Here is a 21,359-nt window from a genome sequence, read left to right on the forward strand (position 1 = left end):
CCACATATTCGGTGTCCGTAAATTATTATCATACTACTATCACCGGGGCTGGGGTTTCCGCTGATTATAGTAACATCACTGGACTAAAATTTATTAATTCTCCTTAGGAGACTAAAGAATCTACTTCTACTCTCAAAAAGGAGAAACCAAGAATTCCTGTTAGAAGATGTGTGTCTTGCAACAACAAATTACCATCTAACTGCAGGAAAAATATTTGTCCCTCATGTATCGGTGATTTTATTAAAAAAGACAGAGCTTCTTTCCTTGAGGACATTAGGGAGATGATGAAAGACGAGATCGCCACATCTTTGGCTAATCTCCCTCCTCCTCTTCCTCCACCCCTCATAACTTCTCCACCACCTCCTGCTATGCCTCAGAGCCCCACACCTACCCCTCCAGTCCAGCAGCCCATAGCGGAAGAAATTCCCATAGCAGAGTTGGTCGCTAGTTATCCAGTCTCTGTTTCCGCTTCTGAAGGGTCAATCGCATCCACTTCCAGGAAGCGTAAAAGACATTCTTCGGCATCTTCCTGTGAATCAGGACAGATCTCAGAAGATATAGAAATTGATGAAGGATCTGAACAAAAGGAGGAAATAAAGAAATATTTCTTTTCTTCAGACCATACTTCCGCCCTCCTCACAGCAGTCAGAGACGCTTTGGGAATGGAAGAGGTGCAGGAAGAAGTAGCGCCCAAAGATAAAATGTTCAGGGGCTTAAAAGCAAAGAAAAAAAATTAGTCTTCCCGGTTCATGAGACCTTACAATCTCTAATAACCGACGAATGGAGGGAACCAGAGAAAAGACTTCAGGTTCCTGGTGAAATTAAAAGGCGTCTCCCCTTAGGAGGACATAAGCAAATGGGGGGAAATCCCGAAAATTGATGCACAGGTAGCAAAAACTACAAAAAAATCCATCTTACCCTTTGAGGATTCTTCCCAACTAAAAGAACCTATGGATAGGAAGGCCGAGAGCCTCCTTAGACGTTCATGGGAGACAGTTTTGTACTAAAAAAATAACATTGCTGCCACCTGTGTTGCTAGAGCTCTCCATGTGTGGATTGAGCAATTGAATGGCCACTTAAACAACAAATGCCCTAGACAGAAAATAATTGACTCTTTACCCCTGTTAAAAGATGCCACTGCCTTCTTAGCGGACGCCACAGCAGAATCTATTAGATTTGCCGCCAAAGATGGCGCTTTAACTAATGCAGCTCGCCGGGCACTTTGGCTAAAAAATTGGACAGGGGACAACACCGCAAAATCCAACCTATGCAGTATACCATTTGAAGGGGAATATGTCTTTGGTGCTCCTCTCGATAAAATTATTGAAAAGACAGCAGACAAGAAACAAGCTCTACCTGAAGAGAAAAACACAACAAAAAAACAACAATACAAAAGACCTAAATTCCAGGAGAATTATCGTGGTAAAGGGAAGACAGGCCGCTGGAGCTATTCAAAAGGAGGCAAGGGGAGGAATATTTTTTTCCAACCCAAAACCTCCCAGGACAAACAGTGACATTTGTCCTGTAGGGGGAAGACTGCAGGGTTTTTCAGAAGCGTGGGGCTCTATTACCCAGAACACCTGGGTAATGGATATCATCAAAAAGGTATACCAAATAGAATTTACTCCCCCCCCCCCCCCCACGAAGATTCACAATATCCAGACAGTCTTCAAATTCCCTACAAACAGAGCTGGTAGAGAATGTACGAAAGCTACACCACATGGAAGTCATCTCTTCAGTTCCTCTAAAAGAAAGAAAATCGGGTCATTACTTGAATCTATTTCTTGTAAAAAAACAAAAACAAACGGCACCTTTCGCCTAATTATAAACTTAAAACCTCTAAATCAATTTGTGAAATATGCAAGGTTCAAGATGGAGTCTATAAAATCCACCACTCCTCTAATAGGGTCAAATGCATGGATGGCCTCCATAGACCTCCAAGACGCGTATTATCATGTCCCCAATACATCCCCAGTCTCAAAAATTCCTGAGATTTGCGATACAAATAAACAAAAGGATTTGCCACTTCCAGTTCAGAGCTCTCCCGTTCGGGATTTCGCCTGCCCCACGAATATTTACCAATGTGATGTCAGAGGCTGTGTCTTTTCTCCATCTACAGGGAGTAAATGTAGTGGCTTACCTGGACGACTTACTGATAATCACAGATTCTCAGGCGAAACTCCATCAGGATCTGCAAACAACCCGTTGCCTACTATCGTCACTGGGTTGGATCGTCAACAAAAACAAATGGGACCTGGTGCCATCTCCCAGGTAAGTATTCTTAGAAATACTCTTAGACTACAATCTTCAGATGCCTTTTCTCCCGGAAGAAAAGATCCTAAAGCTCCTGTCAAAGATCAGGAAATTCAGGAACAGTCCTCTGTCTCCCATAAGAGAAGCCATGTCAGTGCTGGGGTCAATGACCTCATGCATACCAGCAGTTCCATGGAGTCAGGCTCATTCCCGAGTCTTACAGGCCCAGATACTAAAAGTCTGGAACAAAAGACCGTCAGGGCTAGACAAAAAGTTAGCCCTCACTCCTCAGGTGAAACAATCACTACGCTGGTGGCTCAGTCGAGCAAACCTCGAGAAAGGAGTACAGTGGAATCCTCATCCCAAGGTAATCCTGAAAACAGACGCAAGTCAGACAGGATGGGGGGCTCAAACAGGGACTCATTTCTTTCAGGGAATATGGGAACCAGACGACAGGAGAGTCTCCTTAAACCTCAGGGAGCTGAGAGCGGTTCAGTATTCCCTTCTGGCAGCTCAAAACATCCTAAACGGGGTACCCGTTCACATACTGTCAGACAACATTACGACAGTAGCCCACCTAAGACACCAGGGGAGCGCAAAACACAACCGTCTGTGGTCGGTCTCTCAACAGATTCTCTCCTGGGCGGAATCACATCTCCTGTCTCTATCGGCAACTCACCTAAAAGGGACAGAAAACACGGAAGCAGATTTCCTCAGCCGCAACCAGATTCATCCGGGAGAATGGTGTCTAAAAGAGCAAGTATTTCATCAACTAGTGGATCGTTGGGGACTCCCCGAAATCGATTTGTTTGCCTAAAAAAAAAACAGGAAGGTAGAGAACTTTTACTCCCTGAACCCAGCCGATCATCCAACGGCAATAGATGCGCTAACTCAAACCTGGAATGTAAAGTTAGCATACGCATTCCCTCCAATACCTCTAATACCCAGAGTGCTACAGAAGGTCAGAGACCAGAGGTCAAAAGTCATCCTTATAGTCAGGGCCGGCGTCAGCACCAGGCATACTCGAGCAAGGGGCCCACAGTGCATCAAGGAGCCCCCCGGCACTTGCCCACGCCATTTCTTCCCCTCTCCCTCCCCTCTAATTGCACTCACACACTGACACACATCGCACTGTGTGCAGGTGGTGAGCGCACACATCATTACCTGAGGCTGTGGGGGGGGATGAGCCGGGCGCAGGGATGAGGGGGGCGCTGGTGAGCCACTGGCTCCTCCAGGCCTCAGTCTCTCAGCGTCGGACCAGAGGAGAGGGGGCGGGGCTCACTGCACGGCAGCCTGTAGAGGCCAAACAGCAGGTCAGGGCCCAGAAGCCTCCCCACAGTGCTGCCTGTGCTGTGCTTCCCTGCCCCCTCCTGTATTCCTGGGTCTCCTGACCCCTCCACAGCGGCCCAGGCAGAGGGAGAAGTTGTAACAGGACTGACAGATACAGAGGTGAGTGTATGTGTGACTGAGTATACATGCATATCTGTGCAAGTCTGTATGCAGGTGTTGTGTGTGTGTGTGTGTGTGTGTGTGTGTGTGTGTAAATCTGTATGGTAGTGTTGTGTGTGTAAGTCTATGCAGGTGTTGTGTATGAGTATCTGTCTATGTGTGCTGGGAGTAGGAAGGTAGGGTCACCTGTGGCATATCTGCTGCAGTGGATTTATTGAAGATTTTCCCCTTTACTTTCCATGTGGGAGTCACAATAGGCAATAAATCCACTGTTGTATTGCTATTTTTTTCTGTTAAAATGTTTTCCAGGACTCCGTAGGGCAGCATCCAACTTCTGTACCCACATATCTATCTCTCCATTTAGTGTAGGTGATCAGCAGTGTATTATATTAAGTATATAATACACTGCTGATCACCTACACAGAATGGAGATTCATATATATATATATATATATATATATATATATATATATATACATACATACATACACACACACTCATACAGGAGGGGGATAATAAGTATATAAACACTGCTGTATACCTACACAGAGTGGGGAGATATATACTGTACACACTCATACAGGAGGGGGATAATAAGTATATAATACACTGCTGTATACCTACACAGAATGGGGAGATATATACTGTACACACTCATACAGGAGGATAATAAGTATATAATACACTGCTGTATACCTACACAGAATGGGGAGATATATACACTCATACAGGAGGGGGATAATAAGTATATAATACACTACTGTATACCTACACAGAATGGGGGGGGGGGTATATATACACACTCATACTGGAGTAGGGATAATAAGTATATAGTACACTGCTGATCACCTACACACAATGGAGATATATATATATATATATATATATATATATATATATATATATATACATACACACACACACACACTCATACAGGAGGGGGATAATAAGTATATAATACACTGCTGTATACTATATATCTCCATTCTGTGTAGGTGATCAGCAGTGTATTATATACTTATTATCCTCCTGTATGAGTGTATATATATCTCCCCATTCTGTGTAGGTATACATCAGTGTATTATATACTTATTATCCTCCTCCTGTATGACTGTTTATATGTATCTCCCCATTCTGTGTAGGTATACAGCAGTGTATTATATACTTATATACACACTCATACAGGAGGAGGATAATAAGTATATAATACACTGATGTATACCTACACAGAATGGAGAGATACACACACACACATACATACAGGAGGATAATAAGTATATAATACACTGCTGTATACCTACACAGAATTGAGAGATATATACACACTCATACAGGAGGAGGATAATAAGTATATAATACATTGCTGCCACCTGTGTTGCTAGAGCTCTCCATGTGTGGATTGAGCAATTGAATGGCCACTTAAACAACAAATGCCCTAGACAGAAAATAATTGACTCTTTACCCCTGTTAAAAGATGCCACTGCCTTCTTAGCGGACGCCACAGCAGAATCTATTAGATTTGCCGCCAAAGATGGCGCTTTAACTAATGCAGCTCGCCGGGCACTTTGGCTAAAAAATTGGACAGGGGACAACACCGCAAAATCCAACCTATGCAGTATACCATTTGAAGGGGAATATGTCTTTGGTGCTCCTCTCGATAAAATTATTGAAAAGACAGCAGACAAGAAACAAGCTCTACCTGAAGAGAAAAACACAACAAAAAAACAACAATACAAAAGACCTAAATTCCAGGAGAATTATCGTGGTAAAGGGAAGACAGGCCGCTGGAGCTATTCAAAAGGAGGCAAGGGGAGGAATATTTTTTTCCAACCCAAAACCTCCCAGGACAAACAGTGACATTTGTCCTGTAGGGGGAAGACTGCAGGGTTTTTCAGAAGCGTGGGGCTCTATTACCCAGAACACCTGGGTAATGGATATCATCAAAAAGGTATACCAAATAGAATTTACTCCCCCCCCCCCCCCCCCCCCCCACGAAGATTCACAATATCCAGACAGTCTTCAAATTCCCTACAAACAGAGCTGGTAGAGAATGTACGAAAGCTACACCACATGGAAGTCATCTCTTCAGTTCCTCTAAAAGAAAGAAAATCGGGTCATTACTTGAATCTATTTCTTGTAAAAAAACAAACGGCACCTTTCGCCTAATTATAAACTTAAAACCTCTAAATCAATTTGTGAAATATGCAAGGTTCAAGATGGAGTCTATAAAATCCACCACTCCTCTAATAGGGTCAAATGCATGGATGGCCTCCATAGACCTCCAAGACGCGTATTATCATGTCCCCAATACATCCCCAGTCTCAAAAATTCCTAAGATTTGCGATACAAATAAACAAAAGGATTTGCCACTTCCAGTTCAGAGCTCTCCCGTTCGGGATTTCGCCTGCCCCACGAATATTTACCAATGTGATGTCAGAGGCTGTGTCTTTTCTCCATCTACAGGGAGTAAATGTAGTGGCTTACCTGGACGACTTACTGATAATCACAGATTCTCAGGCGAAACTCCATCAGGATCTGCAAACAACCCGTTGCCTACTATCGTCACTGGGTTGGATCGTCAACAAAAACAAATGGGACCTGGTGCCATCTCCCAGGTAAGTATTCTTAGAAATACTCTTAGACTACAATCTTCAGATGCCTTTTCTCCCGGAAGAAAAGATCCTAAAGCTCCTGTCAAAGATCAGGAAATTCAGGAACAGTCCTCTGTCTCCCATAAGAGAAGCCATGTCAGTGCTGGGGTCAATGACCTCATGCATACCAGCAGTTCCATGGAGTCAGGCTCATTCCCGAGTCTTACAGGCCCAGATACTAAAAGTCTGGAACAAAAGACCGTCAGGGCTAGACAAAAAGTTAGCCCTCACTCCTCAGGTGAAACAATCACTACGCTGGTGGCTCAGTCGAGCAAACCTCGAGAAAGGAGTACAGTGGAATCCTCATCCCAAGGTAATCCTGAAAACAGACGCAAGTCAGACAGGATGGGGGGCTCAAACAGGGACTCATTTCTTTCAGGGAATATGGGAACCAGACGACAGGAGAGTCTCCTTAAACCTCAGGGAGCTGAGAGCGGTTCAGTATTCCCTTCTGGCAGCTCAAAACATCCTAAACGGGGTACCCGTTCACATACTGTCAGACAACATTACGACAGTAGCCCACCTAAGACACCAGGGGAGCGCAAAACACAACCGTCTGTGGTCGGTCTCTCAACAGATTCTCTCCTGGGCGGAATCACATCTCCTGTCTCTATCGGCAACTCACCTAAAAGGGACAGAAAACACGGAAGCAGATTTCCTCAGCCGCAACCAGATTCATCCGGGAGAATGGTGTCTAAAAGAGCAAGTATTTCATCAACTAGTGGATCGTTGGGGACTCCCCGAAATCGATTTGTTTGCCTAAAAAAAAAACAGGAAGGTAGAGAACTTTTACTCCCTGAACCCAGCCGATCATCCAACGGCAATAGATGCGCTAACTCAAACCTGGAATGTAAAGTTAGCATACGCATTCCCTCCAATACCTCTAATACCCAGAGTGCTACAGAAGGTCAGAGACCAGAGGTCAAAAGTCATCCTTATAGTCAGGGCCGGCGTCAGCACCAGGCATACTCGAGCAAGGGGCCCACAGTGCATCAAGGAGCCCCCCGGCACTTGCCCACGCCATTTCTTCCCCTCTCCCTCCCCTCTAATTGCACTCACACACTGACACACATCGCACTGTGTGCAGGTGGTGAGCGCACACATCATTACCTGAGGCTGTGGGGGGGATGAGCCGGGCGCAGGGATGAGGGGGGCGCTGGTGAGCCACTGGCTCCTCCAGGCCTCAGTCTCTCAGCGTCGGACCAGAGAAGAGGGGGCGGGGCTCACTGCACGGCAGCCTGTAGAGGCCAAACAGCAGGTCAGGGCCCAGAAGCCTCCCCACAGTGCTGCCTGTGCTGTGCTTCCCTGCCCCCTCCTGTATTCCTGGGTCTCCTGACCCCTCCACAGCGGCCCAGGCAGAGGGAGAAGTTGTAACAGGACTGACAGATACAGAGGTGAGTGTATGTGTGACTGAGTATACATGCATATCTGTGCAAGTCTGTATGCAGGTGTTGTGTGTGTGTGTGTGTGTGTGTGTGTAAATCTGTATGGTAGTGTTGTGTGTGTAAGTCTATGCAGGTGTTGTGTATGAGTATCTGTCTATGTGTGCTGGGAGTAGGAAGGTAGGGTCACCTGTGGCATATCTGCTGCAGTGGATTTATTGAAGATTTTCCCCTTTACTTTCCATGTGGGAGTCACAATAGGCAATAAATCCACTGTTGTATTGCTATTTTTTTCTGTTAAAATGTTTTCCAGGACTCCGTAGGGCAGCATCCAACTTCTGTACCCACATATCTATCTCTCCATTTAGTGTAGGTGATCAGCAGTGTATTATATTAAGTATATAATACACTGCTGATCACCTACACAGAATGGAGATTCATATATATATATATATATATATATATATATATATATATATATATATATATACATACACACACACTCATACAGGAGGGGGATAATAAGTATATAAACACTGCTGTATACCTACACAGAATGGGGAGATATATACTGTACACACTCATACAGGAGGGGGATAATAAGTATATAATACACTGCTGTATACCTACACAGAATGGGGAGATATATACTGTACACACTCATACAGGAGGATAATAAGTATATAATACACTGCTGTATACCTACACAGAATGGGGAGATATATACACTCATACAGGAGGGGGATAATAAGTATATAATACACTACTGTATACCTACACAGAATGGGGGGGGGGGTATATATACACACTCATACTGGAGTAGGGATAATAAGTATATAGTACACTGCTGATCACCTACACACAATGGAGATATATATATATATATATATATATATATATATATATATATATATAGAGATACACACACACACACACACACACACACACTCATACAGGAGGGGGATAATAAGTATATAATACACTGCTGTATACTATATATCTCCATTCTGTGTAGGTGATCAGCAGTGTATTATATACTTATTATCCTCCTGTATGAGTGTATATATATCTCCCCATTCTGTGTAGGTATACATCAGTGTATTATATACTTATTATCCTCCTCCTGTATGACTGTTTATATGTATCTCCCCATTCTGTGTAGGTATACAGCAGTGTATTATATACTTATATACACACTCATACAGGAGGAGGATAATAAGTATATAATACACTGATGTATACCTACACAGAATGGAGAGATACACACACACACATACATACAGGAGGATAATAAGTATATAATACACTGCTGTATACCTACACAGAATTGAGAGATATATACACACTCATACAGGAGGAGGATAATAAGTATATAATACACTGCTGTATACCTACACAGAATGGGGAGATATATACACACTCATACAGGAGGAGGATAATATCTCCCCATTCTGTGTAGGTATACAGCAGTGTATTATATACTTATTATCCTCCTGTATGAGTGTGTATATATCTCTCAATTCTGTGTAGGTATACAGCAGGGGGTATATAATACACAGCTGTATACCTACACAGAATAGAGGATAAAAAGTATATAATACACAGTTGTATACCTACACAGAATGCAGAGATAGAGACCCTCTAACAGTGATGCCACATGATTTACTATACAAAGGGGCCCGCTGAGGCTCTGTCGCCCAAGGGCCCACCAAAACCTGGAGCCGGCCCTGCTCATAGTCCCGTACTGGCCAAAAAGAAGCTGGTTCGGACTTCTAAAGACCTTAGCCTTAAAAAACCCGGTCCTCCTTCCACACCAAACAGACCTTCTGTTTCAGGGCCCGATATTCCACCCGGATCCAGTGAAGCTACATCTCTCGGCATGGATCCTGAGAGGTCAATGTTAAGAAGCCAGGGCCTTTCTGAAAGTGTAATAACAACACTGATGAAAAGCAGGAAACAGGTAACAAACTCCATCTATTTGAAAGTCTGGAAAGTTTTTTCTACATGGTGCAAAACTCCGCCTCCTTTTCCTGCTGAACCTAACATATCTCAGATACTGGATTTCTTACAGGCTGGACTATCCAAGGGTCTCAAGCCTGCGACCTTAAAGGACAAGTGCCATGAAAAACCTTTTCCCAGTAATTGACGCACATTACAAAGTTATATAACTCTGTAATGTGCTTCAATCACCTTCTGCCTCCCTTCCCTGTCTTTTCCCCTATCCACCCCCCACCAGGAAGTGTCCTAACTCACACAGACCTTATTACTGTCGTCACCGTCACCAGGCAGCTCCTTCTTGTGAGGATGAGTCATCAGCAGGAGGGCTGCTCTAGGTCCTGTTACACCAGCCTCCCCCTCCCCTCCTTGTCAGGTGACTCTGCTTGCTCAGCTTATCTTCTCTAGTGACATGACTCCTTCACTGAGTCCACGGCAGCAGGAGAGAGGGTATAAGGGGAGGGGGGAGCTGCCTATGTGCCGGAGTCAGTCTGAGGGAAGATAAGCAAGTGAGATGTGACAAGTGATGGCTTGCAGTTCAGCCAATGGGAGCTGAGCAAGCCTGTCACCTGACAAGGCAGGGGAGGGGGGAGGCTGGTGTAACAGGAGAAGGAGCCGAGAGAAGAGCTTGGTGACGGTGACGACAGTAATCAGGTCTGTGTGAGTTTCTTACACTTCCTGGTGGGGGGTGGAGGGGGGAAAAGGCAGGGAAGGGAGGCAGATAGGTGATTGAAGCATATTACAGAGTTATATAACTTTGTAATGTGCTTCAATTACTGGGAAAAAGTTTTTCATGCCACTTGTCTTTTAAAGGTACAGGTTTCGGCTCTATCTGCCATATATGACAAAAATCTAGCCGAACACCGATGGATAAAGAGATTCATCAAAGCAGCCTCCAGAATTAATCCTAGACCTCAGATTATTCATCCAGCATGGGATTTAAATGTGGTCTTAGAGGGCCTAACAAGCGAAAAATTTGAGCCCATTTCTGAACTTAACAATAGACTCCTCTCTAATAAGGCCCCGTTCCCACTGAGGAAAGGTAGCGGAATTCCCCGACGGAATTGTCCGCCGCGGAATGCCGTTAGCCTCCTGCTCATAATGGGAGTCTATGGGAGGTGCGCGCTCCTGCCCTGTCCGCGCTGAAGAATGAACATGTTCATTCTTCAGCGCGTACAGAGCAGGAGCGCGCGCCTCCCATAGACTCCCATTATGAGCGGGAGGCTAACGGCATTCCGCGGCGGACAATTCCGTCGCGGAATTCCGCTACCTTTCCTCAGTGGGAACGGGGCCTTACAAGACTGCCTTCTTAGTGGCCCTTTGCTCTGCAAGACAGGTGAGTGAGATCCAGGCCCTAACTATCCGTAAGCCCTATTGCATGATCTCTGAAGATCGTATAATAAAAACAGACCCCTCGTTCCTACCTAAAGTGGTTACAGAGTTCCACAAGTCCCAGGACATCATCCTGCCTTCTTTTTGCCCAGATCCTAAAAACAATCTGGAGGAAAAATTCCATACTCTGGATGTAAAAAGAGCAGTACTCCAATACATCAAAACTACAGCTCCCTGGAGAATAGATCAAAGCTTGTTTGTACAATTCCAGGGCAAAAATAAAGGCAAAAAGGTATCAAAGAGTACCATCGACAGATGGATAAGGAATGCTATAACAGAGGCTTACAGAGCTCAGAACCTTCCTTCTTCAATCAATATCAGGGCACACTCTACAAGATCAGTCTCCACCTCATGGGCAGAGAGGGCCTCTGCCTCTCTTGAACAAATCTGCAGGGCAGCGACTTGGTCGTCTCCCCATACGTTCATCAGACATTATAGACTACTACTACAGTTAAGCGAAGACCTGACCTTCGGCAGGAAAGTTCTTCAGGCTGTTGTCCTTCCCTAAGATTAATGGTTGGTATTACTCCTATGGTGCCGTCGTGAAGGTGAGGAGAGAAAATAGGATTAGTCCTTACCGGTAAGCCGGATTCTTCGAACCTTCACGACGGCACCAATATCCCTCCCTAGTATTGTATGAAAATATGATACTCACGTGGTGCTAAAATGACTGTTATAAAGGCACTGGTGTTGGGAGGAAGAGGAGGGGCTTTTAACCTCTCGTGCTTTTTCCTGTCCCTAGGGTACAACCTATCCTCCTATGGTGCCGTCGTGAAGGTTCGAAGAAACCGGCTTACCGGTTAGGACTAATCCTATTTTCATATACAGTGGTGCCTTGGAGCATAATTCGTTCCGGGGCCGTGCTTGTAATCCAAATCCACTCTTAAACCAAAGCAAATTTTCCCATAAGAAATCACTGATATGCAGACAATTGGTTCCACACCCCAAAAATAATGATTTATTATTCTGAATAACATGTAAAACAGATGAAACAAACATTCAGAAACAGCTGAATATGTGATATTATAAGTTACTGTACAGTATTGGAGAGGATGGGAAACACAAGGGCGGACAGAGACTGCAGGGAGCATGAAAGAATGAGCAGAGCAGATGTGGGCACTGTATAGCAGCACTCTCTGTCCGGGGACAGAAGGGTTACAGCTATGGAGAAATTACCTCCACAGTCCTGTCCCCTGATGTAAGCCCCAGCCTGAAGTGGATCTACCATGATTTGGAAGGTGAGTTAAGACTTCTTGGGTCAGAGTACAGAGCTGTAGACCCCGCTATGCAGACCATGCCCCTCCTCCACTCGCGCTCCAACCCAGTACAGGGAGCTCTTAAACCAAAGCAATGCTCTTAAACCAAGTCACAATTTTGAAAAACTGTGAGCTCTTAAACCAAAATGCTCTTAAACCAAGTTACTCTTAAACCAAGGTACCACTATATATATATATATATATATATATATATATATATATATACACCCTACATATTTATAGTGTTTGGATTCCAAACATACCCCTAAACCTTAGTTCAGAGACATTCATTCTATAAATCAAACGCCAAATAGCGCTGGAGGCGCTTGCCAGCCACCAAGGATAACGCTGGGCAGGAACCCCCAAACACCACAAAAGAAACAAGGGTATGTTTCGCAAAGGTGCAATCCAAAGTAAGAAATGATACAAAAGTAGTTTTTTAAATATTACCAATAAGTACATATAACAACACAAAGACTGGCAGAGGAATAGAAATCCCTACACATTAAAAACAATTAAAATCCCCCAAAAAGAAGAGGGAAAACATGGTGGGACCCAAACAATATAGGGGACCCCCAGGTCAGCACACGGTCCTATAATGCAACTCAAATCTCCCTCAACACTATTACATGGTAAGCAGTGGCGTCGCTAGGCTGAATCATTTGGGGCCCCAGCCCCGAATGATTTCAGCCTAGCCCCGAAAGTCTTTTTGATCCCGCCAGCGCTGAAATAACAGCAGCCGGGGCCTGTAATAGATCACTATCAGAGGCTCCAGGCTGCTGTTACTTCAGCGCTGGCGAGCCGCGGGAGCGGGATCGGCCGGCATCACTTCCGGATGCCTCGTGACGTCACCCCGCTCTTCATTGGACGGAGGACGCTGCACGCTCTGGCCTGCCTGCGCTCCAGGGACGTCACAGCCGGCTGTAGCGGGGCCAAGCTTCTGCCCCGCCGCGCTCCTCCACCTCAGGCTGCAGCTCGGGGTGAGTATTGTAACCCCCGGGGGGGGTTCTGGGGCTGGCAGTGTAGTGTGTGATTCCAGGTGGGGGAGTGTGTGGGGAATAGTATTGGCGCCCGGGGGGGCGGGGTCTGGAAGTGTGTGGGGATGGTGACCAGGTAGTACTCTGTGTGTGTGTGTATGGGGGCTCAGATGGGGGTTAGTAGTGTGTGTGTGTGTGTGTAAGGGGGGTTAGATGGGGGTAGTAGTGTGTGTGTGTATGGGGCTCAGATGGGGGTAGTAGTGTGTGTATGGGGAGGTCAGATGGGGGTAGTAGTGTATGTATGGGGGCTCAGATGGGGGTAGTAGTGTGTGTGTGTGTATGGGGCTCAGATGGGGGTAGTAGTGTGTGTATGGGGAGGTCAGATGGGGGTAGTAGTGTATGTATGGGGGCTCAGATGGGGGTAGTAGTGTATGTATGGGGGCTCAGATGGGGGTAGTAGTGTGTGTGTGTGTGTGTGTATGAGGGGCTCAGATGGGGGTAGTAGTGTGTGTGTGTGTGTATGGGGGGCTCAGATGGGGGTTAGTAGTGTGTGTATGTGGGGGTTAGATGGGAGTAGTAGTGTGTGTATGGGGGCTCAGATGGGGGTAGTAGTGTATGTATGGGGGCTCAGATGGGGGTAGTAGTGTGTGTGTGTGTATGGGGGGCTCAGATGGGAGTAGTAGTGTGTGTATGTGGGGGTTAGATGGGAGTAGTAGTGTGTGTATGGGGGCTCAGATGGGGGTAGTAGTGTATGTATGGGGGCTCAGATGGGGGTAGTAGTGTGTGTGTGTGTGTATGGGGGGCTCAGATGGGGGTTAGTAGTGTGTGTATGTGGGGGTTAGATGGGAGTAGTAGTGTGTGTATGGGGGCTCAGATGGGGGTAGTAGTGTATGTATGGGGGCTCAGATGGGGGTAGTAGTGTATGTATGGGGGCTCAGATGGGGGTAGTAGTGTGTGTGTGTGTGTGTGTGTGTGTGTATGGGGGGCTCAGATGGGGGTTAGTAGTGTGTGTATGGGGGGGTTAGATGGGGGTAGTAGTGTGTGTATGGGGGCTCAGATGGGGGTAGTAGTGTATGTGTGATTCCAGGTGGGGGAGTGTGTGGGGAATAGTATTGGCGCCAGGGGGGGGCGGGGGTCTGGCAGTGTGTGGGGATGGTGACCAGGTAGTACTCTGTGTGTGTGTGTGTGTGTGTGTGTGTGTATGGGGGCTCAGATGGGGGTTAGTAGTGTGTGTGTGTGTGTGTGTGTGTGTGTGTGATGGGGGTTAGATGGGGGTAGTAGTGTGTGTATGGGGGCTCATATGGGGGTAGTAGTGTGTGTGTGTGTGTGTATGGGGCTCAGATGGGGGTAGTAGTGTGTGTATGGGGGGTCAGATTGGGGTAGTAGTGTGTGTATGGGGATTTGATGGGGGTAGTAGTCTGTAGGGGGGTCAGGTGGGGGTAGTGTGTGGGGGAAGTGTGTGTGTGTGTGTGTGTGTGTGTAGGGGGGGGGGGGGTCAGGTGGGATAGTGTGTGTAGGGGGCAGGTTTATTGTAGGCAGAGGGGGAACTTTATTACTATGGTGGGTACAGTAGGTGCTATATTACTATATAGAGGGCACAGCAGTGGGGGCATTTTTACTATGGGGGACACAGCAGGATCATTATTACTATATTTGGGTGCACAGCATGGACACTATTACTGTATGGAGGCACAGCAGGGGACATTATTACTATATGAGGGGCACAGCAGTTGGCATTACTACTAGATTGGGGCACAGCAGAAAGCATTATTACTATATTGAGGCACAGCAGGAGACATTATTACTATATTGAGGCACAGCAGGGGACATTATTACTATATGGGGGCACAGCAGGAGGCATTATTACTATATGGAGGGCAAAGCAGGAGGCATTATTACTATATGGAGGGCAAAGCAGGAGACATTATTACTATATGGGAGCACAGCAGGGGACAATATTACTATATGAGATCATAGCAGGGGACATTACTATATGTAGGTACAGTAGAGGCATTTAACAATGTGGGATGGCACAGCAGGGAGCATTATTACTATATTTGGGTGCACAGCGGGGGTATTCTATACGGGAATAATGCACAGCAGGGGGTATTCTATATGGGGATGCTGCACAGCAGGGGGGTTATTCTGTATAAGGAAGGATGCTGAGCAGGGGGGCTATACTATTTGGAGGCACAGTTGAGGCCTATAATTTATGCAGACACAGAGGGAAGGGGGGCTACAACTATGTGGGGGTAGAGAGAAGGCTTATATTATGTGAGCACAGCTAGGGCATATAGGGCACAGAGGAGACCTAATTTCTGTGTGTGCTGGAGCAAGGAGCCTAAAATGTTTTTCCTGGCAGATTCTGGAGAGAAGGGTTATGGCTGGGGCCGAATGGAAAAGAAAGAGAAAAGTGAGCGAATCTGATCAGAGAAGACGTCAACTGTGAGTCACAATTTCAAATACTAGCCTATGTGATCATCTGTTTAAAAGAAAGTTATACACACACACACACACATTATATATATATATATATATATATATCGCGTGTGTGTAACGTCACTGCAGAAATCAACTCAGGGGGCCCGTGCCCCGGATGTTTTAAGACCCTAGCAACGCCCCTGATGGTAAGTACACAACATAATAATAAATGTGTCATAACCACAGACAAAAATGTATACATGTGTCAAGTGAATGGTGTCTAGGCAAAGAAAATGGTGAACAATACATCAAAATCAAATGAAATTAAACCATCATAAAACCACATTACCAAAAGGAGAGGGAGAGGTGCGACCCGTGGCGACCACTGATGCCCCACCTACTCCCCTACCGGACCTGATTCAGCTGGAGACCGGTAACGCCGTAAGGATGAGAGGTGTATACTACACCAAATCCTTTTTCAATACAAGTAGCGATCTGAAAGACACTCACCGATACCCTGCATAAAGTAACGAGCTAAAGAGCTACAGAGTGGCACTCTACATAAAGAAGCGAATGCAGTTAGCGCTAACCATCACTATAATGTGCTCATAATATCATTGCTCTTATGAATTATACTAACTTATGTGTTACCACTTGATTAAAACAGTGATACAATGTTCCTCTAATATTTATGCACAGCAAAATCTTGTAACAAGAAAGAATTACCGGCATGTTACCACCCAACATCAGACACTGATGAGTAACTTCAGCTGTTTGGATTAATGTAATCTTATGAATTGCCGGAATGTCCAGGTTATATCCCCCCCCCAGGCGGCAGTAAGCCCCGCCCCCGAAATCGAAGCGGGCTATACAGGGGGCGGGGCTTATCACGGCATTCCGGGACTGCTGGCAACTGCGGAGGAAGACTCAGCAGGTAACCCGCAGCCCATAGCATCAACCACCCCCCTCCCCTCCCCATGGAGATCACACTGCATCTGACCCAGCAAGGAAGGGGGCACTTAACCCCCTTCCTTGCTGATGCAGGTGCAGTGCCAGAACAGTCTGGTCCCCAGGGGCATAAGCCCCTGGGGACCAAACTGCAACTTCTCTGCCGGGATTTCAAATTTCCCGCTCAGAAGCAGACTGCTTTCTGCTTCTGGGTAGGAAAACCTGTAGGCACTGCTGCATCACTACTTAACCCTTTACACTCCCTGGACCAGGTGCACTGCACCCGACCCACAGAGCATACCGGCTCCACATTATAGGTGGTGAAATACACCACCTCTCGTGTGGAGTGAGTTTGCGACCCATGTGTGACTATTTTAGATAGTCGCACATGATAAATCATCTCTACTTTCAGCGTAAACTGAAGTAGGCATGATCAGTGTATGTCTGGGAAAAGTAGCAAAATTTTTAGCAGCTAAGCGGCTACTCAAAATTTTGCGACTTTTCTATGCCAAAGAAATGGATTAAATTGTTAATAAATCTCCCCCAGTGTATCTAAATTGAGTATAAACAATGACTGATTGTAAACAGTAATTAAGCCATTATAAATATAGAAGCAATTCAAAAGATTGGAACTAATTCATAAAATTGGAGACAATTCATAAGATTAGAAGCAATTCATAAGATTACATTAATCCAAACAGCTGAATTTAATCATCAGTGTCTGATGTTGGGTGGTAACATGCCGGTAATTCTTTCTTGTTACAAGATTTTGCTGTGCATAAATATTATAGGAACATTGTATCACTGTTTTATCCAAGTGGTAACACATAAGTTAGTATAATTCATAAGAGCAATGATATTATGAGCCCATTATAGTGTGATGGTTAGCGCTAACTGCATTCGCTTCTTTATGTAGAGTGTCACTCTGTAGCTTTTTAGATCGTTAATTTATGCAGGGTATCGGTTAGTGTCTCTTTCAGATCACTACTTGTATTGAAAAAGGATTTGGTGTAGTACACACCTCTCACCCTTCCGGCGTTACCGATCTCAAGCTGAATCCGGTCCGGTAGGGGGGTTTCTGCTCAGCGTTATCCTTGGTGGCTGGCAAGCACCTCCAGTGCTATTTGGCGTTTGATTTATAGAATGGATGTCTCGCGACATCTAAGTGTGTAATTATAAGGAAAAAGATAGTAAGTGTGTCATGAATAACGCATTTCAACTAAGGTTTAGGGGTATGTTGGGAATCCATACACCATAAGGCCGGGTTCAGACTATGTAAGTGTGCGGCTGTATATGCGGCTGTAATTGTGCGGCGGTATTTTTGGTGGTTCGTGTGTATGCTTGGAAGTATAGGATATGCGGCTGTCAAGGGCACACTCCGTATGAGTTTCCGGCCTGATTGTATCCGGGTCCGTAAAAAATTAGCAAGACCATTATTTCCGGCCCGAAAAGGTCCAAGTCGGCCGTAGGAAGTAACATTTGTCCCAGACGGAACCTCTGATTACACCCGGATAAATCCGGATTCTGATTAGAATAATTGATCAATGCGTCACGCCCCTTGAGTTTACAAGGCCCAAGTGAATGGGCTTCAATAGGTGACCTCCTTTAGATGTCCCGATCTGGAGCTATGGCATGACGAGTAGCGGAGCATGGTGGTGCCCGTCGTGGGCGACGTGGTTCCTGGCAGAGGGACATTGATGTTCCCCGGCTTATCGCAGAGGTAAATGTTATAGAAAAATTATACTACTAATTATATTTGTATTTTTGTATCAAAATAGGATTTATACTCTCTCTCTGTGTCTCTCTCTATCTATCTATCTATCTATCTATCTATCTATCTATCTATCTATCTATCTATCTATCTATCTCTCTATATATATATATAGAATATATAATATATTTTTATATTTGTGTAAAAAAAAAATAATATATATATATATGTTTATATATATATATTATGTTGTAAATGTAATAAATGTATATATTTGGTTGGCAATTCACACGGTCGTCTCGGCCAAGAAACCCGCACCTAAGCCACATGTAAGACACATGAATATAATTACTATTAGTCGTGTGGAATATCTGCGGATTTGTTATGCGAGACGGGCGTGTGAATGTGGCCTTAGCAAAAAGTTCAAAATAGATTATTAACTTCGCAAACAATCAGCATATTGTAGCGTGTTTCCTTATATGCTCTAGTATTTATTTAGCGAAAAAAAAAAATATTAGGGTACAAACCCACTTGACGTATTTGTTGCGCGAATCAGTCTAAAAATACGCAGGCAAAACGCAGGTTGGTTTTATGCGATTGTCTTGCGTTAAAATACGCAACTGCGTATCTTTGAAGCGTTAAGCTACATGCGTTTTTCGCACAGATTGTTAACAACTAAAGCTTTGCATTAAAGTTTGTTGATGTGTGTGATAAGGGTGGAATAAAGATTTGTTTAAAAAAACGCACCTTTTCTGACTGAACTAATTGGGCAAAGGTATTCTGAGGTGAAAAGGATCCCAGATTTTCATTGAGAAGTGTGGAAATGTCGACTAGGCAGCCAATTCGTCTTAGACGACCATATTTAAATTTACTTTTGCACCTGGCCTTAAGGCTGGCTAGACGGCACGAAGAGGTATAAATATTAAACCATAACGTACAGTTAAAACATGGTGGGGTTCATGAGGTAAATCATTCTGGTGGGTAGAGATTGAGAAACATATTTCTCACACATTGCTTAAAAGGACTATTATTTTACATTGGTTGTTAGAGGAGCAAACGAGCGCTTGTAGAGCTCATTTGCTCTTCGTTCCCCGCTCGCTGCTGCCGCTATACAACGCGGCTGCAGCGAGCGGGTGAGTGCGGGAGGGAGCTGCGGGGGGCTGTTGGGAGAATCACTGATGGTCCGGCCAGCCCATAGGATATAGCAGCATCTGCTGCAGACGCTCCTATTTAACGGAGCGACGGCAGCAGATCGCTGCTATATCAGTCGCTTGTTTTTTAACATTTTAAAAAACAAACGACTGTAATGATCAGCGGACCTGAACATTGTCGGCTGATTGTTGCAGTTCATTCCACGGGACGAGTATCGTCTGTTGCGACCGATATCAGTCAAATACAGATAATAATTGTTCCATGGAATAGGGCCTTAAGGCATAGCTTCAGGCACACTACAGATGGGATTCTACAATCCTGAGAGGCTACTGGTATAGTCAGTGGCGGATTAAATGTACCCTGGGCCCCGTGCTGTCCACCCAACCTTGCCCCCCCCCCCCCCGGGGTCAATCTACCCACATTATATTCTGCTACGGCCCCCCCCCCCACCCCTGTCCCCTATAAACACTGCCTGCCTCCCCTCCCTGCTGGCCCCAATAAACATAATGTTTGGTCCCTTGCTGCTCCCAGTAAGCTCTGTCAACCCCACCTCCACTGCCCCCAATATATATACTGCCACCTGGTTTCAGGAGAGGAGGGAGCTGATCTTATAGGGGAGGTCGCAGGGTCACAGCAGCACAGAGGATGTCAGGAGTGGAGGGTGCTGATCTTATAGGGGAGGTCACAGCCGCACAGAGGAGGTCAGGAGAGGAGGGTGCTAATCCTATAGGAGAGTCCCAGCAGCACAGAGGATGTCAGGAGAGGAGGGTGCAGATCTATAGGAGAGGTCCCAGCAGCACAGAGGATGTCAGGAGAGGAGGGCGATGATCTAATAGGGGAGGGTCACAGCAGCACAGAGGATGTCAGGAGAGGAGGGGGCTGACCTTATAGGGGAGGTTGCAGCGTCCCAGCAGCACAGAGGATATCAGAAGAGGAGGGTGCTGATCCTATAGGAGATGGTCCCCCTCTTTCCCCCTTGTAGATGGTCACCCGCTTCCCTCCTTATAGATGGTCCCCCTCCCCCCCCTTATAGATTGTCCCCCTCTTTCCCCCCCTCTTATAGATGGTCCCCCTCTTTTCCCCCCCTTATAGATGGGCCCCCTCTTCCCCCCCCCCCTTATAGATGGTCCCCCTCTTATAGATGGTCCCCCTCTTTTCCCCCTTGTTATATATGGACCCCCCTCCGCGCAGGAAGATTTAAAAAAAAAAAAAAAAAAAAACTCACCTTACAACCCGTTCCCCCGTCGAGCCTCTCCGTCTGTCCCCTGGCTGATGTGCGGCTGCCGGGGGTGTCCCGTCCTATCCCTGGCAGCGCGCGCATCACAGAGCTCCCTGTGCGCCGGAAGTCACAGCAGCAGGCGCACGGGAAGCTCTGTGATGCGCGCGCTGCCGGGGGATAGGACGGGACACCTCCGGCAGCTGCACATCAGCCGGGGAACAGTAAGAGCAGTACTCTTGTGATGGCAAGCAAAACAATGCTTGCGGTCACAAGAGCCTGCAGTGGCGAGGGGGGGCCAGGCCGCAGCGGCATTATAATGTGGGCGGCGTGGCATGGGCCCCCTGGAGCCTCGGGCCCCAGGCGGCTGCCCAAATCGCCCACATTATAATCCGCCATTGGGCATAGTGAGCTGGCTACATGAGGTGGATAATGCACTTGGAGTTCCATATTGACACCGGTGTCATAGTCTTGAACAGTGGAGGCCTTTTCAAACATAGCATTTACATAATGTGGCCAAGGCTATAAGGGGAGAAGAGGGGAACCATCCAGAAGG

Source organism: Dendropsophus ebraccatus, chromosome 4 (genome assembly GCF_027789765.1).
Source record: "Dendropsophus ebraccatus isolate aDenEbr1 chromosome 4, aDenEbr1.pat, whole genome shotgun sequence".
NCBI lineage: Eukaryota > Metazoa > Chordata > Amphibia > Anura > Hylidae > Dendropsophus > Dendropsophus ebraccatus.